General features: G+C 35.7%; 1 protein-coding gene across 4 annotated transcripts in view; it reads right to left on the bottom strand.

Annotated features, from left to right (window-relative positions):
• CNBD1 (cyclic nucleotide binding domain containing 1) overlaps positions 1-22,694 on the bottom strand; it is a 451,411-nt gene that overhangs the window by 412,026 nt on the left and 16,691 nt on the right. The window contains exon 3 of one of the 4 annotated variants that reach the window (XM_073892727.1): positions 8,418-8,526. The exons of 2 other annotated variants lie outside the window; for them this stretch is intronic. The gene's annotated coding sequence lies outside the window, so the exon portion shown is untranslated. Of the gene's footprint in view, positions 1-8,417; positions 8,527-18,346; positions 18,399-22,694 lie in introns of all 4 variants that reach the window. One more of the 4 variants, XM_073892728.1, reaches the window with a different exon arrangement.

Here is a 22,694-nt window from a genome sequence, read left to right as displayed (position 1 = left end):
GGATTCGTGGGAATGTCAATGTCAAAAATTTAATTTTTAAGTTGAGCCTTCTTAAAACTTTTATTTCTGTAATTGATGAAAGCCCTTACATAAAATACGCCACATAATTAAATTCTTCCAAAATGATTCAAATAGAGTTCACATATACATTACCAAAAAGTATATTTATCTGATTCTTTGCAAAGATTTATGAAAATCTCATGCACTGTATTTCTGGGACTAGAATAAAGATGTGTTAGAGCAAAAATCAGCATTTCCCAATCCAGAAGATCACTGGAATCATTAGGATGCTTTTTATAAGTACAGATTCCTGATCCTTTTCCTGAGGAAACAAGACCTCCAAGGGTGGAAGTCTGTGTGGGTTTCTCTATTTTAAATATCCTTCTCCAGGGTGCCTGGGTGGCTCAGTTGGTTAAGCGACTTCCTTCGGCTTAGGTTCCATGATCCCAGAGTCCTAGGATCGAGTCCCGCATTGGGCTCCCTGCTTAGCGGGGAGCCTGCTTCTCCCTCTGACCCTCTCCCTTCTTATGCTGTTTCTCTCTCTCTCTCTAATAAATAAATAAATAAGATCTTTAAAAATAAATAAATAAATAAATAAATATCCTTCTCCAGGGGGCATCTGAGTGGCTCAGTCAGTTAACCATCTGCCTTCAGCTCAGGTCAAGATCCCAAAATCCTAGGATCAAGTCCTGAATCTGGCTCCCTGCTGGGCGGGAAGCCTGCTTCTCCCTCTCCCTCTGCCAGCTGCTCCCCCTGCTTATGCTCTCTCTCTCACTCTCTCTCTCTGTCAAATACATACATACATACATAAATAAATAAATACCCTTTTCCAGGTGATTCCTATTTGGAGCCAGCTTTCAATCCATGGCAAATACTAAAAATGCCAATAGCAAGAGCCACTAGATATAGTAAATTAGAATTCAGTGTCAGGTAATGACATGTTTCTGGAAAATCTGCTTCATTCCATTTTTAATTGACAACCACCATAAAAAGTTGGTCAATTTTTTAAAATGCTAAGCATTCATCTTGACAGCTTATTTCAATAATTATCAAAAATGATCATACTTAAAAATGAACACTGACAAACCTCTTAGTCAATATTTGCCACATGGCAATGAATATAAAAATCCCCAAGAAGGCTTTTCTTGTTTCACTGTCAATGTAAATATTAACAACACATTATAAAATATTTATAACAGCTTTTTTTCTCCTGGCCAAAGTTTCCTAAAACACCATATTAACTCTTTACACAAAACAAATACTACATACTTTAAGAATGCTATGTAAGTTAACTTAATTGATTCACATAATGCGATGTGAATTTGATTAATATGACATTAGGCATTATCATGCCTAATCTCACACTATAGAGATACACAGAGCAAGAATCCACTCTTGTTTTTTTTTTAAGATTTTATCTAGTTATTTAAGAGCGAGAGAGAGAGAGATAGCAGAAGCAGGGAGGAGGGAGAAGCAGTCTCCCATTGAGTAGGGAGCCCGATGCGGGGCTTGATCCCAGGGCCCTGGGATCATGACCGGGGCCAAAGGCAGATGCTTAACCAACTGAGCCACCCAGGTACCCCAAGAATCCACTCTTTTTTAAATCTAGTCACTGATATCATTATAAGCTTTTCCAAGATCTCCCCCCCTCATTTGGAACTAGCCTTCCACAATCATCTATTTTACACATCTACTTGTAACATATCAAGTACTTGTTATATGCCAAACACTAGACTAAGATCTTTACACTATTTCTGTCTCATTATATATTTATATAACCTGACAAGGTAGCTATTCTTTATTGCCCATTCTACACAAAGAAAACTGCAAACTTGATTCCTATAACTAGGAAGTGGAGGACGCATGATACAAAGGAAAACTAAATTGTCTTGAAAATCCATTGTCAGGGTGCCTGGGTGGCTCGGGTAAGCAGTGGACTCTTGATTTTGGCTCAAGTCATGATCTCAGGCTCCTGTGATGGAGCCCCAGGTCAGACTCCACGCTCAGCAGGGAGTCTGCTTGAGGATTCTCTCTCTCCCTCTTCCTTTGCCCCTCTCCTCACCTGCCCTCTCTCACATTCTCTTTCTAAAATAAATAAATAGGTAGGTAGGTAGGTAAGTAGACAAATAAATCTTTAAAAAAATAAAACATTGTCTTAACCTTTTGGATATAGTGCCCCCCTAAATAATAAAACGTGTTAGTTCTTACTAAGTGCCAGCCATTATTCTAGGCAGTTTACATGCTTCAGATAATTTATCCTTATACAACTATATTAGCTGAAATTCCTATCATCCCCATTTTGTAGATAAAGAAACTGAGACCCAAGAAGTACTAAAGTGTGACCTCTTTCTTTTGTATTCATGGAGCCTATGCTATAAGACTTGGAAACTTACCCCAATCTCTGATCTAGATAGATCATCTTTGGAGTAGCTAAGACATTTACACCAAAATGCTAAGACCTTCACTCTTGTCATTTTCTATATGTATGACTGAGTTGCCTACCTCATCTAATCCTTGAGAATTTTCAAGATATGGTGACTGGTGTAAATGGACCAGTGTTTATGATCTATCTCCAAAGTAATATCTTCGAGAAGTAAAAGATGTGGAAGGTTAAAATGGAAGAGTCAAATGTTAGAACTATGAATGATATAATTTTCAGAATGAGGCCCTAAGTGCCCTATGATGCTATGATGTATGTTCTACATCACAAAATGTAATTTGACAATATATTCTTATTTCTGAGTCTCTCTTGAAATAAAAACATACAGTTCTCTGTGTTCAGTAGGTATGCATTATTGTTTAAAACTATGTGAAGTCTGCAAATAACTGCCTCTAAATATGGATAAGAGAAGTAGATTAAAAGAAATGATATAATTACAAAGTCAGGGACACAGGAAGATTAAGAATTATGGCAAGGTCAGAGAATAGACCATGGATCCAAATAACTATTTGACATTTGAATACTGTCCCCAAGATAACTTTCATAATTTCCCAGGCTATGAGTAAACACTGTCTATGGACAAAATTCACTATTTTATTGATGCTCACCTGCAAGGCAACTCTCCTACAAAGAAAGAACTTCAATTTCCTCAAGCAGATGAAGGGGAGATACATCCAAAACCTATAGATTTACACACAAGAGCTCTAGAACACTTTCAGGATGCTCTATATCCAAGGATCACAAAATTAAATGCTTACAAATAGCCAAGCAGGTATTAAAAGGGGACTGTGCTGAACTGGAAAGTATGCCCATAAAGCCACAAACCCCCTCTCTCTCTGTTGTCGATGTTTTCTTGTTTTTGCCATGTAGGAGTCCCAGCTAATGGCTTTGGCAGTGTTCCTTAACTGCATGACATGTAGTTACTTTTTGCATCCTCTACTAGATTGTGCCTATGATAAGAAATAAAAGAACCATAGTCTTGGGGTCAAAATGACCTGGATTTACATATTAATTTTTCTACTTTATATAAACGTAAGCAGGTCATTTAAACTTCATATGCCTCAGTTCTTTATATACCAAATGATAGATATATGTCTAAATAATAACAACAATTCAGTTTTTAATATACAATGATTTTATATCTATCTCAAGAACTTCTCTATGCTACAACAAACCATGTCTTTTTCTTCCTGGGCACAGAGCTAAAAACTACATTTCCCAACCTCTCTTGCACTTAGATGTAATCTCATGGCTGAGTTCTAGCCAATGGAACACAGAAGAAAGGGTGGGAGTAAAGTGCACCATTACAGACCAGGCCCATCAAAATCTGACCCCAACCTCACCAAAAAACCCTCCTACAAAAGATTCTCCATGTCTTTTTCCTTTCCACCTTGAAGCAAATAAGCAGGATAGACTTGAAAACCACACACAAAGATGGGAGAACAAAAGTTTGAAAGAGGCCTGAGTTCCTAAATCAGAATAGCCTACCAATCAAAAATAACCCTATAAGCTCGATCTGAGAAACAGAGAAATTTCTATTATGTTAACCACTGAGATTTAGGGTTTGTCTATAACAGCTGGAATACCCTAACAACTTATATCTTCTGCATCTTATTCAGTTCTGCTTACAAGTCTGGGAACATAATACACTGTTAATAAAATACTTACTGATTAATTATATTTATGTGCCTTCCCTAAGGCAATTTACATTTTTCATTTTAAATTAATTAAAACAAGTCATAAATGTTGAATCTATTCAACCTCTTATAGATTTTTTCCTCCTGAATTTGTCTATTAAATATTGTAGCATCTACACATTTATTTGATGAAAATTGAAAAAAATATAAATGTTATTCTTGCACATTAGAAGAAGGTGCAGGTATTATTTTGATACAAATTAAGTTCACTTTATATATATAGAGAGAGAGAAAGAAATAATATGTTATTATACATTATATAAAATGGATTTACATTTTATTTTATTTATTATACATTACATTGTATATAATGGATTTTATTATTTTATTACAATATTAAGTTGAAGAAAAAATGCTCTGTAATAAGGCCAATGTATTTAACATACCCTAGCTACTAAATGAAAAGATCAAACAATCAATCAGCAATCTTCAGATAAGGCCACTATAAAGTGTCACTCTATTCAGTTTCCTCTATACTTATTTTTTAAATTTTTGGAAATGTTAGTCTCTAGTTATGAATTCATTTAATCATCTTCCTTATCTATGGATACAGCTCATTACCAGTGACTTCATGGCTTCAAAATTATTTGATTATTTTTCCAAAGGCGTTCCACTTCTATGCCACTATAATTGATTATTAGATATATTAATCATAAAGATTAATCCCTAAATTTTTATTTTCATAAAGTTCCTGGAAAAAAATTAAAAGATCTGTTTTGACAAAGCCAACTGCAAAGATAGGACTTGAAGACCGAATCTAAACCTTTTACAGGGATATTGATCTGTCATAAAATTTTACTTCCCCTATTTTCAGAACAAATACCTGATCAGCATATAACTGAAGTTGTGCTTTATATTTTATAAACTATTTCAACTTTTCCTTTATTTATCTCTAGAAAAAGGACTACCTACTTTTAAGATTGTTGTAGTAGTTAGAAGTAAAAAATGCAAAGCTCTGACCCATCATTTATAATATATTAGGCATGTAAAAATATAACTATTCCTATAATCCAGGTACAGAATATAAAGCATATAGTAAATTTTTCATTTTATTAAAAATGTAGAAATATAGGGACACCTCATGGCTCAGTCAGTTAAGCATCTGACTCTTGGTTACAGCCAAGGTTGTGATCTCAGGGTCCCGAGATCAAACCCCATGTTGGGCTCCATGCTCACCATAGAGTCTGCTTGAGATTCTCTCTCCCTCTCCCTTTGCCCCTCCTGCTTGTGCTCTCTCTCTCTCTCTCTAAAATAAATAAATATATTTTTAAATGTAGAGATATAAACTCTATATTCAATGAAAAAAGGACAAGAATTCGAGTCAACATTAAATCCTTCTTTAACAATACATATGAAGTCCTCATGTTAAACATTAATACTAGAATAGTCTAGCCATGAGAGAGACTTCTTTATCAAAAGACGTAGACAGTGAGTCTACGGGAAACTTTTCATTGTTGTAACAGAACTATTAAAAAGAAAATGTCTGGCACTCTTTGTCCTGTAGCGTAGAACATCACACCTTAGAAAGAAAGATCTTGGGACACCTGGGTGACTCAGTCGGCTAAGCGTCTGCCTTCAGCTCAGGTCATGATCCTGGAGTCCTGGGATCTAGTCCTGCATGGGGCTCCTTGCTCAACGGAAACCCTGCTTCTCCCTCTGCCTGCCTCTCTTTCTCTCTCTCTCTCAGACAAATAAATAAATAAAATCTTAAAAAAAAAAGAAAGAAAGATCTTCACAGTTTCTATATCATGACAGTCTTGATTCTCTGAAGAACTCTGTTGTTGCACATCTCATGCATAAGAACTCTCTGTTGCATTGTTGATCTCACAAGTAGTAAGTAATTGAGGTCTCCAAGGACCACCACATTGCAAAAAAAAGGAAATGAAAGTGAGTGGGTACCTGAGATGTGAGCAAGATGTAAACAAGAGGGGTAGGGTTTTGAGAAGGGCACTGATAAAAACATTGCTAGGAAGAAAATGCAACTTGACCCAGGTAAAAAGGGGGGAGCCCAGTCTGAAGACCTTGCTTTGGAGAAAGATTCTTGAAGGAGAATGAAGTAGCATCAGCTTCTTGATATACCTGGGTTCTAGGAAGAGACAGTTATAAATTCTTCCTTGGGAAAATTATCCACAATTTAGGTCACATGTTATTACAGGTTAAGAATAAGCAAATCTTTCACAGAAAGATTACCTGCAAAGGCAAGATACCATGAGCGGAACATTAGATTTACACTCCTAAAGACCATAAATCCTGGCATGTTAGATATAGAATATAGAATGGTATAAAATATTTGTAGAAATAAAAAATAGAATAACAGTGATGATCAATAACAAAAGACTATCAGGAATGACCAGACAAATGTGAAAAAAGAACTTGGTGGAACTTTTCAAAATGAAAATTATAATTTTTAAAATTAAAAACATAATGAAAAGGTTAGGATCAAATTAGAGAGAGTTGAATAAGAAATTAAATTTGAAGATATATCTACATAAATTCCCAAATGCTTCAGAGAAATAATATTGGCAAAAAGAGGAGACAAAAAGGTCAAAGAAACAGAACAGCTAGCTCAGAAATAGACCCACATGTATACAATCAAATGATCAAATCAAAGGAGCAAAGGCAGTTCAATACAGAAAGGATAATTTTTTCCAAAAATGGCATTATAACAACTGGACATCTGGGAAAAAAATGCATGGGGCACAGACTTTACACCCTTCACAAAATTATCTCAAAAAGGATCACAGACCTAAATGTAAAATGCATAAGTATAAAACTTGCAGAAAAAATATGGGAAAATAATCTAGGTGACCTTGGTGTGGCAATGACTTCTTAGATTAAACACCAAAAACATCATTCATGAAAGGAAAAATTAATAAGTTAAACTTTCTTAGCATTTAAAACTCTGCTTGCAAGACACTATTGTGAGAATGAAAAAACAATACACATACTGGGAGAAAATATTTGCAAAACATCTATTTGATAAAGGACTGGTATCCGAAATATAAAAATAACTTCTAAACTCAACAATAGGAAAACAAACAACCCAATTAAAAAATCGGTAAAAAATATGAACAGACACCTCACAAAGAAGAAATACAGATGGAAAACTAGCATATAAAAAGATGCTCCACATCACATGTCATCAGGGACATGCAAATTAAAACAAGATATCAGGGGCATGTAGGTGACCCGGTTAAGTGTTCAACTCTTGATTTCAGCTTGGGTCAAGATCTCAGGGTCCTGAGATCGAGCCTCACATAGAGCTCTGTGTTGAGCAGAGAGCCTATTTAAGATTCTTTCTCTCTGTCTTCATCTGGGCCTCCCCCCACTTGTGTGTGTCTCCCTCTCTAAAAAACAAAATAAAGCAAAACAAAACAAACAAACAAAAACAAGATATCACTACACACCTACTAGAATGGCTAAAATTCAGAACACTGACAACACAAATTGCTGTCAAGGATTGGAGCAATAGAAACTCTCATTCATTGCTAGTGGAAATGCAGTGGTATAGACATTTTGGAGGACAGTTTGGTGGTTTCTTACAAAACTAAACATACTTTTACCACACAATACAACAATTGCACTCTTTGGTATTTACCCAAGCAAGTTGAAAACTTAACATTCACACAAAAACCTGCACATGAATATTTATAGCAGCTTTATTCATAATTGCTAAAACTTGGAAGCAACGAAAATATTCTTCAATTGAACAGATAAACAGTAGTACATCCATACAATGAATATTATTCAGTGACAAAAGGAAATGAGCTATTATGTCATGAAAAAACATGAAGGAACCTTAAATGCATCATTGCTAAGAGAAAGAAATCAATTTGAAAAGGCTATAAACTGTATTTTTCCAAGTATATAACATTCTGGAAAGGGTAAAACTATAGAAATAGTAAAAAGATCGGTGGTTACCAGGGATTAAGGAAGGAGGGAAGAATAGGTGAAATACAAGGAAAGTTTAGAGCTGTAAATATTCTATATGATACTATAATGGAGAATATATGTCCTTATACATTTGTCAAAAACCCTAGCATGCACAACACAGTGAACCCTATTATAAACATGGAATTTAGTCAATAGTAATGTACCAATATTGACTAATTAATTGTAAAAATATACCACACTTATGCAAGATGTTAATAATATGGGAAACTAGGAGAGAGGTAAAGGGTATTTGGAAACTCTACTTTCTGCTCATATTTTCTGTAAACTTAAAACTGCTCAAAAAATAAAGTCTATTAAAAATATATGAATGAATTAAAAAGACTTACTTTGTTGTAGTACATATTGAGGAATTAAGATAAGAAGAGACTTGAGAATGGAACTTTAATTGTAAATGTGGTAGTCTTGGAGATAGGTAATAAGAGCTAGAGTTGAATACTGGATAAAAGATAAGTAGCAAGTATTAGAAATACAAAGGAATGGTAGAATCTAAGTATAACATATGGAAAAATAAAGAAAGAAGTGAATAAAACATGCCTGCAAGATTTTCATGCTTCAATTACTAAGTAAATGGCAGGCATTCAGCAAATATGTTTTGAATGCCAACTATGTTCCTTAAACTGAAATAGGCAATGAAAATGCAGTGGTGAACCAAACTCACATGATTGTTTCCCTCTGGGAATTTAGAGTCTAATTGTGATAATATTGATAAGGAATGGAGATGAGAAGCAAGTTTTCATAACCTCTGAAACAAAAAATACATTATATGTTAAAAAAAAAAAAGAAGATAGTAGGAAGGGAAAAATGAAGAGGGTGGGAATCGGAGGGAGAGATGAACCATGGGAGACTATGGACTCTGAGAAACAAACTGAGGGTTCTAGAGGGGAGGGGGTGGGGGGATGTGTTAGCCTGCTGATGGGTATTAGAGAGGGCACATATTGAATGGAGCACTGGGTGTTATACGCAAACAATGAATCATGGAACACTACATCAAAAACTAATGATGTAATGTATGGTGATTAACATAACATAATAATAATAAAAAAATGCATGTGCAGTTGATTCTCATTATTCATAGTATTTATATGCTATGAAGTCAGCACAAACACCGAATTAGCAAATACTGAACCCTGGCTCCTAGGGGAAATGCAGGGTTAGGTTCCTGCAATCCTCTGGTCACAAACAGAATATCGCAGGCGGTTGGTTTCAAGGTACAAGACGGGGAGCCCTGATTCTGTGGGCAGATGTAAGAGGATAAACAGCAGCAGGAGGGAGCCTGGTCCGAATTCACTAACTCACTCTACACCTTAAAGAACTAGAGAAAAAGCAACAAACGATGTTAAGAGAAAGGACTCAAATTAATAAAATTATGAATGAAAGGGGAGAGATCACGACTAACACCAAGGAAATAGAAACAATTTACTAGAAATTATTATCAACAACTATATGCCAATAAACTGAGCAAACTGGATGAAATGGATGCTTTCCTGGAAACCTATAAGCTGCCAAGACTGAAACAGGAAAAAATTGACAACCTGAATAGGCCAATAACCAGTAACGAGATTAAAGCAATGACCAAAAACCTCCCAAAAAACAAGAGTCCAGGTGGATTCCCTGGGGAATTCTACCAAACATTCAAAGAAGAAATAATACCTATTCTACTGAAGCTGTTTCAAAAAATAGAAACAGAAGGAAAACTTCCAAACTCATTCTATGAGGCATTACTAAGCATTACCTTAATCCCCAAACCAGGCAAAGACCCCATCAAAAAGAATTTCAGACAGATATCCCTGATGAATATGGATTCCAAAATCCTCAACAAAATCCTAGCTAATAGGATCCAACAATACATTAAAAGGATCATCCACCACGACCAAGTGGGATATATCCCCAGGATGCAAGGGTGGTTCAACATTCGCAAATCAATCAATGTGATAGATTTAATAAGAGGACAGAGAAGAACCATACGGTCCTCTCAATTGATGCAGAAAAAGCATTTGACAAAATACAACATCATTTCCTGATTAAAACTCTTCAGAGTATAGGGATAGAAGGAACATTCCTCAAGTTCATAAAATCCATCTATGAAAAACCCACAGCGAATATCCTCCTCAATGGGGAAAAGCTGAGAGCCTTTCCCTTAAGATCAGGAACACGTCAAGAATGCCCACTCTCACCACGATTGTTCAACATAGTACTAGAAGTCCTAGCAACAGTAATCAGACAACAAAAAGAAATAAATGTATTCAAATTGGCAAGGAAGTCAAACTCTCTCTTTTTGCAGATGACATGATACTTTATGTGGAAAACCCAAAAGACTCCACACCCAAATTACTAGAACTCATACAGCAATTCAGTAATGTGGCAGGATACAAAATCAATGCACAGAAATCAGTTGCTTTCTTACACACTAACAACGCAACTGTAGAAAGAGAAATTAGAGAAATGATTCCATTTACAATAGCACCAAAAACCATAAGATACCTCAGAATAAACCTAACCAAAGAGGTAAAGGATCTATACTCTAGGAACTACAGAACACTCATGAAAGAAATCGAAGAAGACACAAAACGATGGAAAAACATTCCATGCTCATGGATCAGAAGAATAAACATTGTTAAAATGTCTATGCTACCCAGAGCAATCTATACCTTCAATGCCATCCCGATCAAAATTCCAATGACATTTTTCAAAGTGCTGGAACAAACAATCCTAAAATCTGTATGGAATCAGAAAAGACCCCGAATCGCCAAGGAAATATTGAAAAAGAAAAACAAAGCTGGGGCAACACGTTGCCTGATTTCAAACTATATTACAAAGCCGTGATCACCAAGACGGCATGGTACTCACACAAAAACAGACATATAGACCAATGGAACAGAAGAGAGAACCCAGATATGGACCCTTAACTCTATGGTCAAATAATCTTTGACAAAGCAGGAAAAAACATGCAATGGAAAAAAGACAGTCTCTTCAATAAATGGTGCTGGGAAAATCGGACAGCCAAATGCAGAAGAATGAAACTCAACCATTCTCTAACACCATACACAAAGATAAACTCAAAATGGATGAAAGACCTCAATGTGAGACAGGAATCCATCAAAATCCTAGAGGAGAACATAGGCAGTAACCTCTTTCACATCAACCACAGCAACTTCTTTCAAGATACATCTGCAAAGACTAGTGAAACAAAAGCAAAAATGAACTTTTGGGACTTCATCAGGATAAAAAGCTTCTGCACAGCAAAGGAAACAGTCAACAAAACAAAGAGGCAACCCATAGAATGGGAGAAGATATTTTCAAATGACACTGGTATCCAAGATCTATAAAGAACTTCTCAAGCTCTACACCCAAAAAACAAATAATCAAGTCAAAAAATGGGCAGAAAATATGAAAAGACACTTCTCTGAAGAAGACATACAAATGGCTAACAGACACATGAAAAAATGTACACCATCATTAGCCATCAGGGAAATTCAAATCAAAACCACATTGACATACCACCTTACACCAGTTAGAATGGCAAAAATGGACAGAGAAAGAAACAATAAATGTTGGAGAGGTTGTGGAGAAAGGGGAACCCTCTTACACTGTTGGTGGGAATGCAAGTTGGTACAGCCATTTTGGAAAACAGTGTAGATAGAGGTGCCTCAAAAACTTAAAAATAGAACTACCCTATGACCCAGAAATTGCACTCTTGGGTATTTACCCCAAAGACACAGATGTAATGAAAAGAAGGGCCATATGCACCCCAATGTTCATAGCAGCAATGTCTGCAATAGCCAAACTATGGAAAAAGTCGAGATGGCCTTCAACAGATGAATGGATAAAGATGTGGTCCATGTATACAATGGAATATTACCTAGCCATCAGAAAGGATGAATACCCAACTTTTACATCAACATGGATTGGACTGGAGGAGATGATGCTAAGTGAAATAAGTCAAGCAGAGAAAGTCAATTATCATATGGTTTCACTTATTTGTGGAACATAAGGAATAGCATGGAGGAGAAGGAAGGGAAAAAGAAGGGGGGTGGAAATCAGAGGGAGAGATGAACCATGAGAGACTATGGACTCTGAGAAACAAGCAGGGTTTTAGAGGGGAGGGAGGAGGGGGGAATTGGTTAGCCCAGTGATGGGTATTAAGGAGGGCATGTACTACAAGGAGCACTGGGTGTTGTACGAAAACAATGGATGGTGGATCCCCACATCAAAAACTAATGATGTATTGTATGGTGACTAACATAATATAATAAAATTTAAAAAAAAAAGAAGAAAAAGAAATGAGGAAACCAATAAATAAATAAACACCTATGACATATTAAAAAAAATGTTCATATCAAAGGAGTCTCAGAGAAAGAGAGAGAGAAAGGGAAGTAAAAGGTTTATTTGAGGAAATAGTAGCTGAAAACTTCCCTCATCTGGGGAAGGAAACAGACATTCAAATATAGGAGGCAGAGAATGCCCACTAAAGTCAACAAAGCAGGCCAACACCAAGACATATTGTAGTTAAATTTGCAAAATATAGTGGTAAAGAAAAAATCCAAAAAGCAAAACAACAAAAGAAGTCCCTAACTTACAAGTGAAGACCCATAAGGCTAGCTGCAGATCTCACCACAGAAACTTAGCAACCCAGAAGACAGTGGCATAATATATTCAACATGCTGAAGGGAAAAATCTGCAGCCAAGAATACTCTACCCAGCAAGTCTAGCATTCACAATAGGAGAGAAAAAGAGTTTCCCAGACAGGAAAAAAACTAAAGGAGTTCATGACCACTAAACCAGCCATGCAAGAAATGTTAAAGGAGATTCTTTGAGTGGGAAGCAAAGACCAAAAGTGACAAAGACTAGAAAGGACCAGAGAACATCACCACAAACAGCAACTCTCTACAGGTAACACAATGACATTAAATTCATATCTTTCAGTATTCACTTTGAACGTAAATGGACTAAATGCTCCAATCATAAGACATAGGGTAACAGAATAGATTAAAAAAACAAGATCCATCTATATGCTGCCTACAAAAGATTCCTTTTTAGACCTAAAGACACCTGCAGATTGGAAATGAGGGGATGGAGAACTATCTACCCTATTAATGGATGTCAAAAGAAAGCCAGAGTAGCCATATTTATATCAATCAAACTAGATTTTAAAACAAAGACTATAACATGAAATGAATAAGGGCATTTTATCATAATAAAGGGATCTACTCATTAAGAAGATCTAAAAAATTATAAATATTTATGCCCCTAACTTGGGAGCACCCAAAAATATAAATCAATTAACAATAAACATAAAGAACTTCATGGATAATAATACAATAATAGTAGGGGACATTAACACCCCACTCACAGCAATGGACCGATTATCTAAGCAGAAAATCAACAAGGAAACAGTGGCTTTGAATGACACACTGAACCAGATGGACTTAGCAGATATATTCAGAAATTTCATCCTAAAGCTGCAAAATATACATTCTTTTCAAGTGACTGCACACAGGACATTCTCCAGAATACATCACATTTTAGATCAAAAATCAGGCCACAAGAAGTACAAAAAGAATAAGATCATACAATGCAACTTTTCTGACCTCAATGCTATGAAATTTGAAGTCAATCGCAAGAAAAAATTTGGAAAGACCACATATACATGGAGGTTAAACCACAGGCTACTAAAATTAAATAGGTCAACCAGGAAATTAAAGAAGAAATGTAAAAATACATAGAAACGAAGATGAAAACATGAAGGTCCAAAACCTCTGGGATGCAGCAAAAGTACCCAAATAAATAAAATCATAAATGAGAGAGGAGAATTAACAACACCACAGATATACAAATAATTATAAAAGAATATTATGAAAATTATATGCCAACACATTGGGCAATCCGAAAGAAATAGATAAATTCCTAGAAACATATAAACTACCAAAACTGAAAGAGAAAGAAATAGAAAATGTGAACAGACCCATAACCAGCAAGGAAATTGAATCAATAATCAAAAATCTCCCAACAAACAAAAGTCCAGGGCCATATGACTTCCCAGGGGAATTCTACCAAACATTTAAAAAGAGTTAGTACCAATTCTTCTCAAACTGTTCCAAAAAGTAGTAATGGAAGGAAAACTTCCAAACTCATTCTACAAGGCCAACATTACCTCAAATCTGAAACCAGACAAAGACCCCAGAAAAAGGACCAATATCCCTGATGAACATGGATACATAAATTCTCAGCAAGATACTAGCACATCAAATCCAACAGTGCATTAAAAGAATTCTTCACCATGATCAAGTGGGATTTATTCCTGAGCTGCAAGGGTGGTTCACTATTCCCAAATTAATCAACATGATACACCACATTAATAAAAGAAAGGATAGGAACCATACAATCTTCTCAATAGCTGCAGAGAAAGTATTTGACAAAATACAGCATTCATTCTTGATAAAAACCCTCAAGAAAGTAGGGATAGACGGAACATACCTCAACATCATAAAGGCCATATACAAAAGACCCACAGCTAATATCATCCTCAATGTGAAGAACAGAACTTTTCCTCTATGGTCAGGAACAAGACAAGGATCTTCACTCTCACCATTGTTATTTAACATAGTACTGGAAGTCCTAGCTTCAGCAATCCAACAACAAAAAGAAATAAAAGGTATCCAAATCAGCAAAGAAGAAGTCAAACTTTCACTCTTCCCAGACAACAAGATAATCCACTAAAAAGTCCAAAATATTCCACCAAAAAATTGCTAGAACCTATACACAAATTCAGCAAAGTCATAGGATACAAAATCAACCTACAGAAATCTGTCGCATTTCTGCACACCAATAATGGGGCAGCAGAAAGAGAAATCAAGAAACCAATCCCACTTTCCACCGCATCAAAAACCATAAGATACCTAAGAATAAACCTAACCAAAGAGGTAATAAACCTGTACTCTGAAAATTACAGAATACTTGGAAAGAAATTGAAGATGACACAAAGAAGTGGAAATATATTCCATTCTCATGGACTGGAAGAAAAAATATTGTTATAATGTCTATACCACCTAAATCAATCTACACACTTAATGCAATCCCTATCAAAATACCACCAGTATTTTTCACAGAGCTAGAACAAACAATTCTAAACTTTGTATGGAACCAGAAAAGACCCTGAATAGCCAAAACAATCTTGAAAAAGAAAAGCAAACTTGGAGGCATCACAGTTCAGGACTTCATGGTTATATTACAAAGTTGTAGTGATCAAGACAGTATGGTACTGGTACAAAAACAGATACAGATCAATGGCACATAAGAGAAAACCCAGAAATGGACCCACAACTCTAGAGTCAACTAATTTTCAAGGAAGCAGGAAAGAATATCTAATGGGAAAAAGACGGTGTCTACAACAAATGGTGTTGGGAAAACTGGACAGCAACATGCAAAAGAATGAAACTGGACCACTTTCTTATGCCATAAACAAAAATAAATTCAAAATGGATGAAAGACCTACACGTGAGACAGGAAACCATCAAAATCCTAGAGGAGAATACAGGTAGTAATCTCTTTGACATGGGCCTGAGCAACTTCTTACTAGGTGTCTCCTGAGACAAGGAAAGCAAAAGCAAAAATAGACTATTGGGACTTCAGCAAAATAAAAAACTTTTGCACAGTGAAGGAAACAATCACCAAAACTAAAAGGCAACCTTCAGAATAGGAGAAGATATCTTCAAATAACATATCTGATAAAGGGTTAGTATACACAGTCTATAAAGAACAGGGATGCCTGGGTCGCTCAGTTGGTTAAGTGTCTGCCTTCAGCTCAGGTCATGATTCCAGGGTCCTGGGTTTGAGTCCCACATCAGGCTCCTTGCTCACTGGGGAGCCTGCTTCTCCCTCTGCCTGCCGCTCCCCCTGCTTGTGCACCTGCTCTCTCCCTCTCTCTCTGACAAATAAATAAATAAAATTTCTAAAAAAAAATCTATAAAGAACTTATCAAGTTCAACATCCAAGAAACAAATAATCCAGTTAAGAACTGGGAAGAAGACATAAACAGACATTTTTTCAAAGAAGACATCCAGATGGCTAACACACACATGAAAAGATGTTCAACATTACTATCAGGGAAATGCAAATCAAAACTACAATGAGGTATCAGCTCATACCTGTTAGAATGGCTAAAATGAACACATGAAACAACCGGTGTTGGCAAGGATATAGAGAAATTTGAACCTTCTTACACTGTTAGTAAGAATGCAGCCACTCTGGAAAACAGTATGGAGGTTCCTCAAAAAGCTAAAAATAGAACTACCCTATGATCCAGCAATTGCACTACTAGGTATTTACCCAAAGATATAAAAATACTGATTTGAAGGGATACACCTGATGTTTATGGCAGCATTATCAACAATAGCCAAATTATGGAAAGAGCCCAAATGTCTATAGACTTAAGACTGGATAAAGAAGATATGGTATGTATGTATATGTGTGTGTGTGTATATATATATACATATATATATATACACACACACATACACACACACATATATATGTAAAGAATGAGTGTGTATATATACACACACACACACACACACAGAATGAAATCATCAAAAATAATGAAATCTTGCCATTTGCAACAACATTGATGAAGCTAGAGAATATTATGTTAAGTGAAATAAGTCAGAGAAAGACAAATACCAAATGATTTCACTCATATGTGGAATTTTTTTAAAAGATTTATTTATTTATTATTTTACAGATGGCAGGGAGAGGCAGAGGGAGAGGAAGAGAGAGAATCTCTAGCAGACTCTGCTGAGCACAGAGCCAGACACAGGGCTTGATCTCAAGACCCTGAGATCATGACCTGAGCTGAAATCAAGAGTCAGACACTTAACCAACTAAGCCACCCAGGTGCCCCCATATGTGGAATTTAAGAAATAAAACAGATAACATAGGGAGGAAAAAAAAGAGAGAGGCAAACCAGGAAATGGACTCTTAACTACAGAAAACAAACTGATGGTTACTAGAAGGTAGGTGGCAGGGGGATGAGTTGAAAAGGTGATGGGTACTAAGGAGAGCATTTGTTGTGATGAGCCCTTGGTGTTGTACATAAGTGATATAAATTCTACACCTGAAACTAATATTACACTGGAATTTAAATAAAAACTGGAATTTAAATAAAAACTTGAAAACAAAACAAAACAAAACATACAAGTTGACCCATGCAGCTCAACCCCGTGTTGTTCAAGGGTCAACTGTATTCCTCTTTACTAGTTTACTATAAAAGCATATGTGATAAAGGATACAGATGAGCATCCAGATGGAACAAATGCATTGGGCAAGGTATGTGGTAAGGGGTACAAGAGCTTCCATGCCCTCTCCAGGCTGACCACTCAATCAGCACCTCTGTGTGTTAAGCAACCCAGAAGGTCCCCAAACCCCATGCTTCTGGGTTTTTATAGAAGCTTCACTATATAGTCATGACTGATTTAATCATTGGCAATTAGCAATTGATTCAACCTCCAGCCTCTCGCAGGAGGTCAGTGGGTGGAACTGAAAGTTAGAACCCTGTAATACTTAGTTGGTTCTCCCTCCTAGGCAACCAACCCCTAGGTGGGGTCCAACTGTCACCTCATTAACATAACAACAGACACATTTATCACTCTATCATTTAGGAAATTCCAACAGTTTTAGGAACTCCCTGCCAGAAAGGACAAAGACCAAATATATATTTCTTTTTTTTTTTTTAAAGATTTTATTTATTTATTTGACAGAGAGACATACAGCGAGAGAGGGAACACAAGCAGAGGGAGTGGGAGAGGGAGAAGCAGACTCCCCGCGGAGCAGGGAGCCCGATGCGGGGCTCGATCCCAGGACCCTGGGACCGTGACCTGAGCCGAAGGCAGACGCTTAACGACTGAGCCACCCAGGCGCCCCTATATTTCTTATAAAACACAGTATCACAGAGTGCTACTGGCATTTTGGATAGAACAATGTGCAGGATTTTACTACACACTGCACTGTTTACAATGCCTAGCCCCTACCCACTTATTATCAGTGTCATCTCCTAGTCATTGTGACACCTACAAATGTGTTCACATTTCCAAATGTCCCCTGGGAAAGGTGCTGCCTCAGGTAGAGAGTCTTTTTCTAGACAACTGGATATAAGTATATGCACATTAGGTAAAATAACATTAATAAGCACACCCTGAATTACAAACCTCCAACTGTTCACAACCTATAAAGTAAATTCAAGATTCCATCTGTCTCTGCCCACCTTTTCTGCCACCACTGGATTGACAGTACCAATTGATGGTCTTCAGTAGAAACTGTTCAAAAAAAAAAATTGACTTCATTCCAGATAAATGTTTGTAGAATCACAGTTTGATTAATTTCTTTTATTTGTACATAAGCCATATTTTCAAAGTTCTTCTTGTCTCCTTTCTCTTCCATACTTCATTTCCTTAAAAATAAAAATCACCTATCTCTTCATATCCTAATTTTTATGTCAAAAAATGTTTGTTTACGCCTGATGCCAATAGAATTAGCAAAACACTAAGAAAAAGAAAGATAATAATATATTTTGAAATAAAAATAATTATAATGAAGAACCAACCATTATCAATAGACTCTAAGAGCCTTAAACTTGTCGAGGAGCCTCCTTAAAATAATCTCTATTGTCTCTATCAACCTCTAATACTCTAGTAAATTAATGTACTTTACCCTAACCTGAAGCAATGAGAAAGAAACAATTACTGAATGTCATTTTTTATATTTTAATTAATTACTATATTTTAATGGTATCATTTCCATTTTTCTAATATAAAAGTATACAAATAAAAGATACAGTTGGGGAAAATTAGGCAAAATTAATCATCTGTAAGTTGAGGAGTTTCCACTAGACGATTTCTTAGTTAACACTGTTCTACAATCCTCTGACTCTATAATATTGTGTGTATGGGGAAATGATGTTAGATAATCAACTTAAAAATGGACTTTGGACTAAAACCTATTTATGAGTTATAATCTCTGTAAGTACAAAAAATATATAGTCAGCATAACTACATCTGTATTTGAGGATAAGTGGCTATATGTTAGTAATATTAATCACGAATAAGTACTGAACTCTATAATCCCAGTCACAAAGCTAATTGTTTGACAAGCACCACTCATACAAATGCATAAATGCACATGCATTATCACTGTGTTTGTCTTTTATATTTCCAAATTCAGACATGTTTAAAGGCTTTTGCATGAAATTACAAGAATAATTGGCCACATAAGAAAATATATTTGCAAATACATAGCCTCAAGTTTGTTTATTTGAAACTTAGGAGAACATACATTTCCTTTCAAACCATATTACTCTGTTTATTACTAAGTAAACTGAACTTTAAACATAAGAGCTGGCTGATCATAAAGTACTGTGACAAAAGGAAAAAATCTCCAAAGCATGGAATGTCAAACCACAGAAGTTGCTTTAAAAAAAAAAAAAAAAGTTTAAAAATGATTAGCTCTCTAGACAATAGTACCAAAATAAATAAAGGGTGTCCAGTCAGTTAAGCATCTACCATCGGCTCAGATCATGATCCCAGGTCCTGGGATCCAGCTCCGAGTCTGCTTCTCTCTCTCCCTCTGCACCGCCCCCCCCATGCTCATTCTCTCTCTCAAATAAATAAATAAAAATCTTATAAATAAATAAATAAACATCACACTATAAATATGCAGCTATCCTCCTAATCAACAGGTAGAAAACCTATATATATTTTTAAAGCATCAAGAAGATATTTAGTTCTACTGAACATGAGAATGTAACTTAATTCAAAACATTGAACCCTATGCCAAATGTCAAGGGGTAGGAAGCAATAAGATAAACAAATCTTCTGCCCTCATGGAACATATAGTCTACTAGAGATGCAAAGTCCTACATCCGAGAATTTAGAAATCAAAACTGACATCATTCCTCTTTGTTCCACAAATTTTTTTCTTTTACTTGTGATAAAAAATTCCAGAATAACATATTAATATACTGCCTTTATTCTCAGAGGAGAAGAAACATCAGACAGACAGCAAGTGACTGACTACATGCATTTGGGCAGCAGCCAGCACACAGTGGGGCTTGCTGTTTGTACAAAGTTTATATATATACAGACACACAGGCACAAGGGTATAGAATCTCTCATATGCCCAGGTAAGGGATAGGAGTAGTTTCAAAAGCTGGGATTGAGGACAGGGTAGAGGCACATAGGAAGTGGTGGAGAGTAGTAGCCTCCCCTCCATCCTCCCACACTGGACCAAAGGAAGGACAACTATAAGGAAGATTATATATTTAAAAAATATATATATAATATATAAATATTATATACGACACATATATAATATATACATATAAATATTATATATTACACACATATAATATATAATCTAGCCCTTGGTAGGGTTTATATACACATATATGTATAATATATAATCAAACCCTTGGTAGTTTTCATGTTCAAAAATTTCAATCCTTGAGTCATTTAATTCTCAGTCTTCCTTTTTTTTAATTATAGGAGAAAAATATTTCATTGGTCATTTTTAAAATATAATAGATAAAGAATAAATATGAAGGAATACATTTTTCTGAAATCTCTTCCCAATTTGTGGAAATCAATTGAAAGCTTTGTAATTCTGGAAGAATTCAATGTATATATTTCTGATAAACTGCATAAAGAAATCTTGGTAGGAAAAAGGACTGTATTGCCAAGCCATCATTAATTTGTTGTAATTTATTATCTTCTTCTAAAAAGATACTCATTTTCAAATCTGTTTTTATTTGTAATCTTATATTCTGTTTCTAAAACATAAGCCTAAAACCTAAACCTAAACCTAAACCCAATATATATATATATATACATACACACACACACACACACACACATATATATATATATATATATACACATATACATGTAGGTACCTGAAAACATGCCCTCTCCCAGACCCCTGGTGTGTACAAGTGCATCAAAAGAAAACATCCAAGAAATTCACGGGATTTGGTGTCTAAGAAAAGGCACAGTAAATATAAGACTTAATAGAAGGAAGTCAAGCAGGACACCAGACTGGGCTTGGAGCAGCTGATTATCTGATGAGAGACCACTACTTAGGAAAGACTATCAAACCAGGAAGACAAAGGCTGATAAGATTTATGCAGAATGGATACTTTGGCAGTTCCACATCTAGGTGATTCAATATCTCTTACTATGATCACCCAAGGCGGGTGGAGGGAGAGGTCTAGAAACATGTTTGGTTTTTTGTTTTTAGTTGTTTACATCTGGGCGAAGAAGCCAAAGGAAAATTACAGCACAAAAAGCATTCGGCTACAAAAGTCTGAACTAGCTTCTTATGTGTTAGAAAAGGGTCCAGTGTATAAGATAAACTCAACGCTTAAAAACTTGGATGAGCCTTTTTGAATAGCAATAATCATTTTAAAATAACATTTATATAGCTCTCACTATGTGCCAGACCCTGTTTACTCAACATATGTTAGCTCATTTAGTCATCCCAATAACTCTGTAAAATAGGTACTATTATTATCTCCATTTTAAAAATAAGAAAACTGAAGTAAAGAGAAATTAAGTAACAAATCCAAGGTCACACATTCAGTGAGTGTCTGAGCCAGATTCAAACCAAGTGGCATGACTTGATTCTTCATCCTGTGTGGAAAGGCACTGAGAGTGAGGAGGAGGCATAAGTGGCATAGGAAAAAAAAAAATCATTCTTAGGAGAAATCCAAGAAATATAAAAGAAGCATGTCCTCCTCCCTTTCTCTGAAAAAAAAAGAAGAGATGGCAAGATCAATGAAGATATAGAAATAATTTGAAATCAGAAACACAAGAAAATCAAAAAAAAAAAACAAGTGTTGGTAAGAAGTAGAGAAAAAGGAACCCTTCTACACTATTTGTGGGAATTGTTAACTGGTACAGCCACTGTGGAAAACAGTATGGAGGTTACTCAAAAAGTTAAAAATAGAGTGATTTTAATCATAGAACCTATGATCCAGGATTACATTGCTGGACATTTACCCAAAAAATACAAAAACACTAATTCAAAGGGATACATGCACCCCTATGTTTATTGTTTACAATAGCTAAACTATGGAAGCAGTCTAAATGTCTGTCATAGATATATGGATGAAGAAGATATGGTGTACACACACACACACACACACACACACACACACACAGTGGAATATTATTCAGCCATAAAAGAGAATGAAATCTTGCCATTTGCAATAACACGGATGTAGCTAGAGAGTATAATGCTAAGTGAAATAAGTCAGTCAGAGAAAGACAAATACCATATGATCTCACTCATATGTGGAATTTAAGAAACAAAACAAATGAGCAAAAGGGAAAAAGAGACAATCCAAGAAACAGAGTCTTAACTATAGAGAACAAACTGATGGTTACCAGAGAAGTGGGTGGGGGCGGGGAGGGCATAGGTGATGGGAATTAAGAAGGGCACTTATCATAAAGAATAGAATAGAACAGAATAGAAAGAAGAGAATAAAATAGAATAGAATAGAATAGCATAGAGTAGAATAGAATAGAATAGAATAGAATAGAATAGAATAGAATAGAATA

This window comes from Callorhinus ursinus, unplaced genomic scaffold (genome assembly GCF_003265705.2).
Source record: "Callorhinus ursinus isolate GAN/ISIS: 27379988/994484 unplaced genomic scaffold, GSC_fseal_2.0 scaffold5, whole genome shotgun sequence".
Taxonomy (NCBI): domain Eukaryota; kingdom Metazoa; phylum Chordata; class Mammalia; order Carnivora; family Otariidae; genus Callorhinus; species Callorhinus ursinus.
This window is presented reverse-complemented; position numbering and strand designations above follow the sequence as displayed.